Source organism: Dendropsophus ebraccatus, chromosome 9, assembly GCF_027789765.1.
Source record: "Dendropsophus ebraccatus isolate aDenEbr1 chromosome 9, aDenEbr1.pat, whole genome shotgun sequence".
Lineage (NCBI taxonomy): Eukaryota > Metazoa > Chordata > Amphibia > Anura > Hylidae > Dendropsophus > Dendropsophus ebraccatus.
Genome location: NC_091462.1, coordinates 6,147,111 through 6,159,324, shown reverse-complemented (window position 1 = coordinate 6,159,324; position 12,214 = coordinate 6,147,111). Strand labels below are relative to the sequence as shown.

The 12,214-nt window shown below is 48.3% G+C and overlaps 1 long non-coding RNA gene across 1 annotated transcript in view; it reads left to right on the top strand.

The window, feature by feature from the left end:
• Positions 1–6,555: 6,555 nt before the first annotated feature.
• Positions 6,556–12,214, top strand: part of LOC138801710 (uncharacterized) — a 49,240-nt gene continuing 43,581 nt past the window's right edge. Inside the window, exon 1 of the long non-coding RNA XR_011364648.1 lies at positions 6,556–6,620. This is a non-coding gene — a long non-coding RNA (uncharacterized lncRNA). The remainder of the gene's footprint in view (positions 6,621–12,214) is intronic.

The window sequence follows — 12,214 nt, the reverse complement described above, 5'->3', positions numbered from 1 at the left end:
TGTCACAGTACAGGATAATACACACAGTGATGTCACAGTACAGGTAGGATAATACACACAGTGATGTCACAGTACAGGTGGGATAATACACACAGTGATGTCACAGTACAGGGATAATACACAGTGATGTCACAGTACAGGGATAATACACACAGTGATGTCACAGTACAGGGATAATACACACAGTGATGTCACAGTACAGGGATAATACACAGTGATGTCACAGTAAGGGTATAATACACACAGTGATATCACAGTACAGGGATACTACACACAGTGATGTCACAGTACAGGGGGGATAATACACACAGTGATGTCACAGTACAGGGATAATACACAGTGATGTTACAGTACAGGGATAATACACAGTGATGTTACAGTACAGGGATAATACACACAGTGATGTCACAGTACATGGATAATACACAGTGATGTCACAGTACAGGGGGGATAATACACATGGTGATGTCACAGTACAGGGGGGGGATAATACACACAGTGATGTCACAGTACAGGTATAATACACACAGTGATGTCACAGTACAGGGAAAATACACACAGTGATGTCACAGTACAGAGATAATACACAGTGATGTCACAGTACAGGTATAATACACACAGTGATATCACAGTACAGGGATACTACACACAGTGATGTCACAGTACAGGGATAATACACACAGTGATGTCACAGTACATGGATAATACACACAGTGATGTCACAGTACAGGGATACTACACACAGTGATGTCACAGTACAGGGATAATACACACAGTGATGTCACAGTACAGGTATAATACACACAGTGATGTCACAGTACAGGGAAAATACACACAGTGATATCACAGTACAGGGGGGATAATACACACAGTGATGTCACAGTACAGGGATACTACACACAGTGATGTCACAGTACAGGGATACTACACACAGTGATGTCACAGTACAGGGATAATACACACAGTGATGTCACAGTACAGGGAAAATACACACAGTGATGTCACAGTACAGAGATAATACACAGTGATGTCACAGTACAGGGATACTACACACAGTGATGTCACAGTACAGGGGGGATAATACACACAGTGATGTCACAGTACAGGGGGGATAATACACATGGTGATGTCACAGTACAGGGGGGGATAATACACAAAGTGATGTCACAGTACAGGGGGGATAATACACACAGTGATGTCACAGTACAGGGAAAATACACACAGTGATATCACAGTACAGGAATACTACACACAGTGATGTCACAGTACAGGGATACTACACACAGTGATGTCACAGTACAGGGATACTACACACAGTGATGTCACAGTACAGGGGGGATAATACACACAGTGATGTCACAGTACAGGGATACTACACACAGTGATGTCACAGTACAGGGATACTACACACAGTGATGTCACAGTACAGGGATACTACACACAGTGATGTCACAGTACAGGGGGGATAATACACACAGTGATGTCACAGTACAGGGATACTACACACAGTGATGTCACAGTACAGGGATACTACACACAGTGATGTCACAGTACAGGGATACTACACACAGTGATGTCACAGTACAGGGGGGATAATACACACAGTGATATCACAGTACAGGGATACTACACACCGTGATGTCACAGTACAGGGATACTACACACAGTGATGTCACAGTACAGGGATACTACACACAGTGATGTCACAGTACAGGGATACTACACACAGTGATGTCACAGTACAGGGGGCATAATACACACAGTGATGTCACAGTACAGGGATAATACACACAGTGATGTCACAGTACAGGGATAATACACAGTGATGTCACAGTACAGGGATAATACACACAGTGATGTCACAGTACGGGGATAATACACACAGTGATGTCACAGTACAGGGATACTACACACAGTGATGTCACAGTACAGGGATACTACAAACAGTGATGTCACAGTACAGGGATACTACACACAGTGATGTCACAGTACAGGGGGATAATACACACAGTGATGTCACAGTACAGGGATACTACACACAGTGATGTCACAGTACAGGGATACTACACACAGTGATGTCACAGTACAGGGATACTACACACAGTGATGTCACAGTACAGGGATACTACACACAGTGATGTCACAGTACAAAGACTTCCGCAACTTTCGCGGGTTTGCTCATCTCTAGTTGTAATGTATGTTCATGAAGCTGTATTTATACTATATTATAGGGATCACAATGTATCTATAGAAGGATCACTATGTAGTGACACGAGGCTCCGTTCTCACCGTACATACACTGTAACATCCCTTACACATGGTATATAGAGGATGAGTGGACAAGTCATAGAGTCCTCGCAGGACTGTGATTGTATGACGGAGTTGCCGTTTCTATTGTATCCATACAGGTAGTAGAGAAGACCCGGCACTCACCAAGTAGCTCTGCTAATGTATTATAGTGCAATAAGCATCAGCTACAATATCTTTAGATCTTTGATGGTTTTTCCGTCTCCAGCGGTTTCAGAAGATTTTATTTGACTCTTCCTGAGATCTCGTCACTATCTGTTCCCAGTAAACGCTCAGAGAGGTGGCGTCAGGCCCTCACGTCTCCTCTTACATCCACCGTGTCGCACACAACCTGTTCTGTTTGATGAACACACATTGAGTCTCTGCGGAGAATCACGGACACAAAGTACAATGCGGAGTGAAGTTTTCATCTGTCAGTCTGTAAGGAATCTCTGCATAATGTCCCGGGGTAAAATCTAATGGGATATGAACTTTAAACAAGCTCTTGTCATAGCTGTCCGATACCATTAGGATCAAGCGCTGAACACACGGAACCACTGACTCCCCTCCCTGATGTCACTCAGATCTGAAAACATTAGACGTGAACCCTGTGCTTCAGCCGGAGATCAGCGGAGAGGGGGGATCAGCACCACGGACAGCGGCGATCACCAGCCTGACGGGGCTACTCTGCCGACACAACCCAATCTCCAGCCCCATATTACCTGATATCCAGAGCACTGCTGGGGTGGTAGGACTTACACAACCCCCAAAGCTACTGACCTCCACCACAAAAAATAGTTCCACAGTGGAAAAACGCCCGTATTGTTCACCTGGCAATGTAATAAAGCCCAGGAAATAGTAATACCCCCTTTGCCCCCTAGAAAGTAATGGTTCCTCCTGAGCCCCCTAGAAAGTAATGGCTCCCCCTGTGCCCCCTAGAAAGTAATGGCTCCCCCGTGCCACCTAGAAAGTAATGGCTCCCCCGTGCCACCTAGAAAGTAATGGTTCCTCCTGAGCCCCCTAGAAAGTAATGGCTCCCCCTGTGCCACCTAGAAAGTAATGGCTCCCCCTGTGCCACCTAGAAAGTAATGGCTCCCCCGTGCCACCTAGAAAGTAATGGTTCCCTCTGTGCCCCCTAGAAAGTAATGGCTCCCCCTGTGCCACCTAGAAAGTAATGGCTCCCCCTGTGCCACCTAGAAAGTAATGGCTCCCCCGTGCCACCTAGAAAGTAATGGTTCCTCCTGAGCCCCCTAGAAAGTAATGGCTCCCCCTGTGCCACCTAGAAAGTAATGGCTCCCCCTGTGCCACCTAGAAAGTAATGGCTCCCCCGTGCCACCTAGAAAGTAATGGTTCCCTCTGTGCCCCCTAGAAAGTAATGGCTCCCCCGTGCCACCTAGAAAGTAATGGTTCCCTCTGTGCCCCCTAGAAAGTAATGGCTCCTTCTGTGCCCCCTAGAAAGTAATGGTCCCCCTGTATGTCCTTAGAAAGTAATGGTCCCCCTGTATGTCCTTAGAAAGTAATGGTCCCGCTGTATGTCCTTAGAAAGTAATGGTCCCCCTGTATGTCCTTAGAAAATCATGGTCCCCCTATAATGAAGTCCCTAAAACTATAACTCACCTAACCCTGTGGAGAGTCTGTGAAGTCTTGGCGCAGATGGCATGTTGTATTGGCATCCTCTCACTTTGTGGCACAGCAGGAAGCATCTGGGCAGTGCTGGGATGTCCAGGGCTGGTGCTGCATCCCGATAGAGCAGAGATGGCCCTCCAGCTGCAGAACTACAAGTCCCATAATGCCTGGCCAGCTAAAGGTCCCTTCTCCCTGTAATAAGGGTAACCGATAACCCGAGGTGCCTGGCGTTCTGGCCTCTCCCTGGACCCCACTCACCTCGCTCACTATCACGAAGGCCAATGTACACGATGGAGCGGCTGTAAACACTTATTAGTGATCAGTTTGTTATGATTTCTGGGGAACGTGTTGGGGACGTTTTCACTGGAGACGCTTTGATAATCGCTTCATATAATCTGCTGCTCATTGTTATTGATGAAATGATGTGATGAAATGATGTAATGATTCTCCGTCCTGCCTGCATCCCAGTCACCTCCAGAGCTGTATTCAGAGTTCAGCTTCCCTGAATGTGTACATTGTGCATTGTGGGACATGGATCCCCCACCCCGGTCCGCTCTGACTTGTCTGGTACATACACTGCTATGAACGATGTTCTGCTGTATAAATAGGAGAGAACCGCAGGCAGAATTGTGAATGCAGCTCTGGATGTGGTGGAAGATCATCTGTAAAGTTACATTATAACATTAGGGGCTGACTAAATGTTTTTTTTTTGGCTTTAACAAGTGTCAGCCTGAGAGCCGGGAGGATGATTTATAGACAGACGAGGGGAATTTAATGCCGCTTAATCACTGTAATATTTCAGATATGTCAGACAACTGCAGAAGCCGTGGCTCATGTGCCAACCACATGCCCAGCACATACCCACCATATGCCCTGAATGTCCAGTACATACCCTCCACATGCCCCTGCATACCTACTGCAAGCCTAGTACATACCCACCGCATGCCCATCACAAGCCAGCACATGGCCACCACATGCCCCTGCATACCTACTGCAAGCCTAGTACATACCCTCCGCATGCCCATCACAAGCCAGCACATGGCCACCACATGCCCCTGCATACCCACCGCACATTCCCAGCACAAGCTCAGCACTAGTGATGGGGAGTCTGTGAATGATCAGTTCACTATGAGCTAATCTTTAAAGTGAACTAAATGATTAAGCTCACTTTCCTGGCAACGATTAGTTCAAAATGAACAAAAGCCAGGGGGCAACAGAGAGTCCAGCCCAGCAGCCAGGGGGCCACAGAGAGTCCAGCCCAGTAGCCAGGGGGCCACAGAGAGTCCAGCCCAGTAGCCAGAAAGACCAGTACAGCAGAAGGGGGCCACAGAGAGTCCAGCCCAGCAGCCAGGGGGCAACAGAGAGTCCAGCCCAGCAGCCAGAAAGACCAGTACAGCAAAAAAGGGCCACAGAGAGTCCAGCCCAGCAGCCAGGGGGCCACAGAGAGTCCAGCCCAGCAGCCAGAAAGACCAGTACAGCAGAAGGGGGCCACAGAGAGTCCAGCCCAGCAGCCAGGGGGCCACAGAGTCCAGCACTGCAGGTGTGTGTGTGTGTGTGTGTGTGTGGGGGGGTGACAGAAAGACCAGCACAGCAGTCGGGGGTGACAGAGAGTCCAGCACAGCAGCCAGGGGGGCGACAGAGAGTCCAGCACAGCATCCATGGGGGTGACAGAGAGTCCAGCACAGCATCCATGGGGGTGACAGAGAGTCCAGCCCAGCAGCTCCCCCTCTATCACTGTCACACTGCCATCTGCTTCTCAGTTCCCCATGCTGGAAAATGAGAGTAATAAAACTCCGCTCTATGCACGGGTGGATTCTGCCGTCTGTCCCAAGTATAAACAGGTTCATAGAATGGAGTCTATGGCACAGGCGCGCCCAGAGTCCGCAAGTGGCTGCGAGCTGCGGAATCCGCAATATGTTTTCCGTTGGGATTCTGGAGTGTGCACGTACCCTCAGGGTGTGTTCACACATAACTTATGCGCATTCCCTGTCATCTTCAATGAGATTACATACAGCGGAATTGTCTGCAAGTATGTAAGCGGCGGCCCCCATAACCACCCGCTGTATGTAATCTCATTGAAGATGACAGGGAATGGATCCACGGCGCATACGTTATGTGTGAACACACCCTTAGAAAGCTAAAACTTTGAAACTACAGTACACGGCCTATACACTGCCTGTGTGAGAGAGTATCCTGCTGTAGTGCGGCCATCTTGGTAGCCCAGAGCTCCAGTCTTGTTGCCAGCACTGGCTCCTGTATCCTCACTGTGATGTATATATATATACTGCCTGCAGCTTTCCTGCTCCCTCACACTTTGACTATGGGTCAGTACCTGTAACCACCACAGGTGTCACTGCTGAGCACATATCCATGTGATTGATCAGACTCTCCTGATTCCTTCTCCTGGCCGCTCACTAGATTGGATTCATTCTCCTGTAGGTCAGTAGGTCACAGGTCACATGATGCTGTATCACCTATAAGGGGCTCCTCAGGACACAGAGACGAGCTAGATTCTCCTGATCTCCTGGCTCTGTCATGTGATTGAACGAGACTCCTGATTGGTTCTCCTGAGTGAGCTAGACTGCTGATTGGTTCTCTTGTAACTTAGTAGGTCACAGGTCACATGATGCTCCACCACCTATGAGGACACAGAGCTGTGAGCTGCGGCCATGTTGGAGCCTGTACTGTAGTTCTCTATAATCCACCAGGTATCTCCATCTTATTACAGGCTTTTATCAGTGTTTTTCTGACATTTTGCAGCCTGGAAAATGTCACAGCCGGAGCAGGAATTATTCTGAAAAACTATCCCTGAGCTAAAAGATGGCAAATATAAAAATGTTATGTGGGTATGAGAGGTATGTGTGTATGTATGAGGGGCATGTATGTGGGTATGAGAGGTATGTATGTGGGTATGAGAGGTATGTATGTGGGTATGAGGGGTATGTATGTGGGTATGAGGGGTATGTATGTGGGTATGAGGGGTATGTATGAGGGGCATGTATGTGGGTATGAGAGGTATGTGTGTATGTATGAGGGGTATGTATGAGGGGTATGTATGTGGGTATGTATGAGGGGCATGTATGTGGGTATGAGGGGTATGTATGTATGTATGTATGAGGGGTATGTATGTGGGTATGTATGAGGGGCATGTATGTGGGTATGAGGGGGATGTATGTGGGTATGAGGGGTATGTGTGTGGGTATGAGGGGTATGTATGAGGGGCATGTATGTGGGTATGAGAGGTATGTGTGTATGTATGAGGGGTATGTATGAGGGGTATGTATGTGGGTATGTATGAGGGGCATGTATGTGGGTATGAGGGGTATGTATGTATGTATGTATGAGGGGTATGTATGTGGGTATGTATGAGGGGCATGTATGTGGGTATGAGGGGGATGTATGTGGGTATGAGGGGTATGTATGTGGGTATGAGGGGCATGTATGTGGGTATGAGGGGTATGTGTGTATGTATGAGGGGCATGTATGTGGGTATGAGGGGTATGTGTGTATGTATGAGGGGCATGTATGTGGGTATGAGGGGCATGTATGTGGGTATGAGGGGTATGAATGATGGTATAAGGGGCATGAATGTGGGTATGAGGGGCATGTATGTGGGTAGGAGGGGTATGAATGATGGTATAAGGGGCATGTATGTGGGTATGAGGGGCATGAATGTGGGTATGAGGGGCATGAATGTGGGTATGAGGGGCATGAATGTGGGTATGAGGGGTATGTATGTGGGTATGAGGGGTATATATGTGGGTATGAGGGGTATGAATGATGGTATGAGGGGTATGGATGTGCGTATGAAGGGAATGAATGAATGAGGGGTATGTATGCGGGTATGAGGGCTTGAATGTGGGTATGAGGGGTATGTATGTGGGTATGAGGGGTATGTATGTGGGTATGAGGGTTATGTATGAGGGTATGAGGGGTATGAATGATGGTATGAGGGGCACGAATGATGGTATGAGGGGCATGTGGGTATGAGGGGTGCAATTGTGGGTATGAGGGGTATGAATGTGGGTATTACATCTCATATTACTCTATTGACTCCCAGCTGATTTATAGCTGCAGGGTTTTTGGGCAAAAAAAAATGCAATAAAGTTTTAAAAGCAGAAAAAAATCTTGCAGCCATTTGTATATTACATAGTATATAAACTGATAATATCACAGAGGTCAGTATGATGGCACCAGGTGATTGTTATAGAAGTGGCCGCATTACCAAAAATAATACCGAAATGTCATCGTTTTACCAACCTAAACTCTCATCCAGCAGCCGTCACTGAGGGCTCCGAGTATAACAGAGATCTGTGACTAGTGACGTCTTATCAGGATCCCAGAGCCCGAGATATAAGGAACTATAGGAACCGATATTCTAAACCTGTCTTTTAAATGAACTAGATCATAGTGACCTAATCCCCAAATAAACTAGATTTCTCATCACTACCAATCACTTGCCCACCACAAATCCAGCACATGCCCACCAAAAGCCCTGCACATGCCCAACATATTCTCAGCACATGCCCACCACATTCCCAGCACATGCCCACCACATTCCCAGCACATGCCCACCACAAATCCAGCACATGCCCACCACAAATCCAGCACATGCCCACCAAAAGCCACCACATTCCCACCACATTCCCAGCACATGCCCACCAAAAGCCCTGCACATGCCCACCACATTCCCAGCACATGCCCACCACATTCCCAGCACATGCCCACCAAAAGCCACCACATTCCCACCACATTCCCAGCACATTCTTAGCACATGCCCACCAAAAGCCACCACATTCCCAGCACATGCCCACCACAAGCCCAGCACATTCCCAGCACATGCCCACCACATTCCCAGCACATGCCCACCACAAGCCCAGCACATGCCCACCACATTCCCAGCACATGCCCACCAAAAGCCACCACATTCCCAGCACATGCCCACCACATTCCCAGCATATGCCAACCCCATTCCCAGCACATGCCAACCACATTCCCAGCACATGCCCACCAAAAGCCACCACATTCCCAGCACATGCCCACCACAAGCCCAGCACATTCCCACCACATGCCCAGCACATTCCCAGCATATGCCAACCCCATTCCCAGCACATGCCAACCACATTCCCAGCACATACCCACCACATTCCCAGCACATTCTTAGCACATGCCCACCACATGCCCACCAGAAGCCACCACATTCCCAGCACATGCCCACCACATTCCCAGCACATGCCCACCAAAAGCCACCACATTCCCAGCACATGCCCACCACAAGCCCAGGACATGCCCACCACAAGTCCAGCACATGCCCACCACATTCCCAGTACAGGCCCACCAAAAGCCACCACATTCCCAGCACATGCGGACATGCCCACCACAAGTCCAGCAGATGCCCACCACAAGCCCAGCACATGCCCACCACATTCCCAGCACATGCCCACCTTAAGCCCAGTACATTCCCACCACAAGCCCAGCACATTCCTGCCACAAGCCCAGCACATGCCCAGTACGTGTCCACCACAAGCCCACCACATGCGCACCACAAGCCCACCCCATGCCCTGCACATTCCCCGTACAGGCCCACCTTAAGCCCACCGCATGCGCACCACAAGTCCACCACAAGCCCACCACATATCCACCACAAGCCCACCACATATTCACCACAAGTCCAGCACGACTCTATTTCCTTCACTCACATAGCCTAAACCTCTAAAGGCCTGGGCTACGAATGTATCTACTCCGATGCATTTGTGTGCATCCATTTTGATCCGTTTTCCCACTGACTTCTATTATAAAAAAAGGATCATAAAACAGATTCAAACTCGTCCTTTCTTTTACTGTACACAAGAATGTGGTCGACCACGCATTTTGATCCTTTTTTTATTTTTAAAAATGGAAGTCAATGGAAAAACAGATCAAAACCGATGCACACAAATGCAGCCGTATTTTCATCCGTTCTTTGCAAAAACAGATTACAGAAATGCAGTGTGAACTGGGCCTTCTCTATCTTGCGGCCTGATGGGAGGGAGATAGAGAGTAACATAGCGGTTTAGCATCAGGCCCCATTAATCTGGAGCTGTAGCCGGCCCTTCAGGGGAGGACGCTAATCGCACATACAGGAGGGATCAATATCTGGCTGTTCCGGGTGACTTCACTTGCTAACATGGTTTCCTTTGCTCTCTATACCACAGAGGATTTCCATCTCATTACGTCCCATTCGCCTTAGATGCTCTCTGTAATCTGATAGAACCGGGATGCGGTGACACAATAGATCACAGCCGCCATCCCGCCGAGATTAATGGGCCGTCTCTGAACATGTGAGCAGTCAGTAAACAAGACATACGTCTTCTGCGGTGACGGTTACTGATGTCTTCATTAGCGCAGTCCCCGATACAATGCTGCATATGCTTCCTGGGAATCTGCGGCAGTCATTGATGTCTCCGGCTTGGGAAGACGTCTTCTCTGGGACAGTTGTTTGATGCAAATCTATCATGACAAGCATATGCTTCTATACCATGCGTCATGCCGAGCCGACTAATTGCTGATCACACGCGTATAACCATTGATGTACTGAGACAGATCAGATATATATATACTGTATACATGGAGATCTGGGCCTCTGTGCTCACCCAGGTGCCAACCTTTACAGAAAACAATAGAACAAGAAGAGGTCTTGTCAGAGGAAAATGTTTCCTTCTCTCTTAAATGTTTCCTTCTCTCAACCCTCTGCTGCCAAAACTTATCATTTAGTCTGAAGAACTGCAGAGGGATCAAGTCGGTTTTCTAAGGTTACAGCTGCTCATAGAATTCTATGGAGAGAGGAGGGGGAAGAGGAGAGAGCAGCTGCAGACGAGACAGAGATATAAGAAAAGTGCTGAAAGACTGAGAGTTATATCTCCCCCAGTGCCGGAGTCACAGCTTATACTGCTCAGTACTGCTCTATAATGTCCTTTATGCTGCTGCTATAGAGATATAGGGGCGCAGGATCCTCTCTCCTGTGTGTGCAGTGTATGGAGACATCATAGCAGATAGTCTGCACCCACCACATCAGGACAAATAGTTATTAGAGGTGGATGCACCTAACTGGTGAACAATGTGATATACAGGTTATAGGATGCTGGTGCACAGGACAGATTATCCCTAATCAATAGGTATACGGTGTGTACAGTATAGAGCAGCACAGAGTGTTTCAGGGGAGGATGGTGCAGATCCTGTGGATGATGGTGATGTTAGTGATGTCGGTATGGGGAATGGAGACAAGCGGGTGCTGTCAGATTGGAAGGATAATGCCTCATAATGGAAGGAGTAGGCTCCTCAGCAGCACAGAGTGTTTCAGCGGTGATAACAGCCTGAGCGAGGACTGTGCTGATGTTACAGAGAGACTAAAAGCATGTTCCCATGGGCATAAACCACGTCAAAAAAAATCTCCCATTGACGTCAATGGGACTTGGTGAACAACATGAAATAGAAAAGATGTCACTGCTTTCCATGCAGTTCCAATTTGAATGAATGTGCTTGGCTTGGAGGAAGCCCCAGCGCTGCGCTGCACACCGGTGAAGGCGCTAGGGTCACGTATATCCGCCCATCTGACATGGCTGCCTTGGTGCATGCAGGGGTTTCTCCATCCGGCCCATCATCTGTAGGTCCAGCGCTGCACCCCATCAGCCTCAGGGGCTCGGCTTAGAATGGATGCAGGTTCTGCATGTGGTTCCCCATCTGGAAGGTTCCGGATCGCTGCACATGTGTAAATTCCTCTACACGTCCTCTGTAGCCACAAGCGGTGCAGCAGCTGTAATATCTAATAGTGTAATATATCTAATATCCCAGTGCTGGAAAGGATACAATAGCGGCCCAGGAGCCGATCCTCGCTCACCCTCAGCATTGATCACATAGGAGAATATAATGCCCCCCCCATTATTGCACATCTGCGCCCCCAGATCACTCCGACAGATGTTACAGGCTTACTGATTAAAGGGGTACTTTGGCAAAATTTTCTCTTTCAAATAAACTGGTGTCAGAAGGTTATACAGATTTGTAATTTACTTCTATTTATAAATCTCCAGCTTTCCAGTACTTATCAGCTGCTGTATGTCCTGCAGGAAGTGGAGTATTCTCTACAGTCTGACACAGTGCTCTCTGCTGCCACCTCTGTCCATGTCAGGAACTGTCCAGAGCAGGAGAGGTTTTCTATGGTGAATTGCTGCTGCTCTGGACAGTTCCTGACATGGACAGAGGTGGCAGCAGAGAGCACTGTGTCAGACTGGAGAGAATACACCACTTCCTGCAGGACATACAGCAG